General features: G+C 39.9%; 1 non-coding gene across 1 annotated transcript; it reads right to left on the minus strand.

Annotated features, from left to right (window-relative positions):
• Window positions 1–2,247: 2,247 nt before the first annotated feature.
• On the minus strand, window positions 2,248–2,353 carry LOC122025936. Its single transcript, XR_006123940.1, has one exon. It is a non-coding gene; the product is annotated as a small nucleolar RNA R71 (small nucleolar RNA).
• Window positions 2,354–2,903: the final 550 nt, after the last annotated feature.

Below are 2,903 nucleotides of genomic sequence, written 5' to 3' on the forward strand. Positions count from 1 at the left end.
TTCCTTTTAGCATATTTACTCTTTTGGTTCGGAGATCTGCTTTTTGTGCATTTTCTGTACACAGGAGTCGATTTGGTGAAGAATCTACATCTTTGGGCAAGCCTTGGAGGAAACAAAGGGAGAAAGCACCAGGCCGTGTATCTCACACGGCCCTGCACTGGTATGGAGCTCGGGCCGTGTGGAGTTTGGCACCAACAGAAGAGGAAGATGACATGGCCGTGTGAACCTCACACGGCCGTGTCAAGATTTGAAGCCAACCAGAGCAGAAGCCTTACATGGCCGTGTGGATCTACACGGCCGTGTGAGGTTTCCAGAAACCAAGCAGGCTGTGGCCGTGTGCACCACACGGCCGTGTGAGTCACACGGCCGTGCAGCTTTGGCAGAGAAGGAACTGGACATGGCCGTGTGAATCTCACACGGCCGTGTCACGGGGCCGTGTGGCGCCCGATTCCCTCCTCTATTTAAACCCTCCTTCATGAATTGAAAGGGGATCTCTCCCCCTTTGGGAGAAGGCAAGATTTGGTGGTTTCCTCCCATTCTTGGGAGGATTTCTGGGTGATTCTAAGGGAGTTCTTGACGATTTCGACTCCGGAGCGAGGATTGGATCCGAACACGAGGCTTCTTTGTAGATAAGTTTTCTCTTTCCCCCTTTTCTTGGTTTCTTGGATTGGGGATTTAAGAAATGCTTGTAATCTTCATTTCTTCGGATATTCTTCCTCGATTCATGGAGTAGATCTTGTATTCTAGGATTAAGGGAGTATTTGTATGATGGATTGATGTAATCTCTTATGGATTTGCCATTTTCTTGTTTCAATGACATTGTCTTGCTTGTATCAATTAGATCTTGAATGATTAATGGTGGTTTTTGCTTAAGTCTCAATCTTGATTGATTTTTTGGATTTCTTGTGGACTTTGTAAAGATAAACTCTCACTCGATCATCCGAGGGATCCACGTGACAGGTGCAAGCCCGTGTAAGGACGTTTGAGAGATAATCTTGTAGAGGAAATATGAATATTCAAGAGAGTAGGATGAATTTTGTGATTAGTTTCTTGTATCTTGATAGATTAATAAGTGGTGGGCTTCTATGTTGATATCCGAGGAAGGCATAGTAATAGGTGCGCTTCTGTGTAAGGACAACGTAGGTTCACGTCTAATTGATCATATTTAGATACATTTCTCAGTCCTTAGCCGGTTATCTATTGCAAGATAGAACCGGCAACTTTCTACTAGTGTTTGGTAATTGAGGGATAAGAATTGGTGAACCATTTACATTCAAGAAATCTTACAAAGAAACCGAAACTCCTAGAATCTCCCTTATCATAACTCAAAATACTAAACTCTTGTTTGTTGATCTATAATATTAGATTTGTTACCTTCACTTTGCATTTGAAACGATTGGATAGTTGTTTAGCTAATTCGCATTGAGACATTTCTAGTGCTTATTCCAGTCCCTGTGGATACGATAATCTTTTATATTACTTGCGACATTTCCGTACACTTGCAGAGCGTGACAAGTTTTTGGCGCCGTTGCCGGGGACTGCGCTATAACATTAGGAATTATCAATTGAGTTAGACTAAACATAACATTTGTTTTCCTTTCATATTGCATATTTGTAACTAATCATTAGATTTCTGTTTTTATTTTCTTGTATAACGTTTACTTCTTGTTAATTCTTTTTGTACAAATTTAATTCTGCATTTTTGATTCTTTTATTTTTCTTTTTCTGTTGAATTGTCATTTGCTATCTTGTTCTTGTGTATGCGAAGATCTAACTTTGCAGGGGAATTCTTTCCTTTTGACCCTGAGATTGACAGAACTTTCCATAAAAGAAGAATTCTGTAAAGGCAAATTGAAGAACAGGAACATTTGAACATAGCGAATAGACCACTCAAGGATTATGCAGCACCTTATGCAAGAGGTTTTCGATCTAGTATTTCAAGACCTCCAGTGGAAGCTAATAACTTTGAGATCAAACCCGCAATTATATCTATGGTGCAGCAGAACCAATTTGGTGGAGGACCTCATGAAGACCCCAATCAACACTTAGAGGTCTTTTATGAAATATGTGGTACCATGAAAATGAATGGAGTTCCTTTAGAAGCAGTTAGATTGTTATTATTTGGGTTTTCCTTAAGAGATAGGGCAAAGCAATGGTTGAATTCTTTGGCCCCTAATAGCATCACCACTTGGGAGCAGTGTGAGCAATAGTTTCTTGATAAATTCTATCCACCAAGCAAAACAGCTCATATGAGGAATTTAATTGCAAGCTTCAAGCAAACTGACTCAGAATCTCTTTTTGAAGCATGGGATAGATATAATAGTATGCTCAGACAATGCCCACATCATGGGTTGGAAAGATGGTTAGTGTTGCACACTTTTTACAATGGTATCAACTATCATACCAAAGTGTCCCTTGATTCAGCTGCTGGAGGGGCACTTATGAATAAAAGTTTAGATGAAGCTGAAGAAATTATTGACAGTGTAGCACAAAATCATCATCAATGGGCAAATGAAAGAAGTGGTGGCTATTCTTCTGTAAACCCAACAATTAAAGCATCAGGGAAGTTTAATGTAGATGCAGTCACTCTTTTGTCTGCAAAATTGGACGCTCTTACAAAAAAATTTGAAAATATGGGGACTAGTGCTAATATGGTCAATGCTATTAGTACATCTTGTGAAGTATGTGGGAGTTCAGAGCACTCAAATGACTCATGTCCATTGGGAGCTATCACTGCACAAATCAATCAACTGAAACAATGTGATGCAATCGTGAGTTACAATCAAAGGCAGAATAACCCATACTCAAATACTTATAACCCTGGATGGAAGAGCCATCCCAATTTTTCTTACAGAAATAATCAAGATCAAGGACCATCTATGGGGGTAAGACCAAATTTTCAA

The sequence above is a fragment of the Zingiber officinale genome, chromosome 9B (assembly GCF_018446385.1).
Source record: "Zingiber officinale cultivar Zhangliang chromosome 9B, Zo_v1.1, whole genome shotgun sequence".
Classification (NCBI taxonomy): domain Eukaryota; kingdom Viridiplantae; phylum Streptophyta; class Magnoliopsida; order Zingiberales; family Zingiberaceae; genus Zingiber; species Zingiber officinale.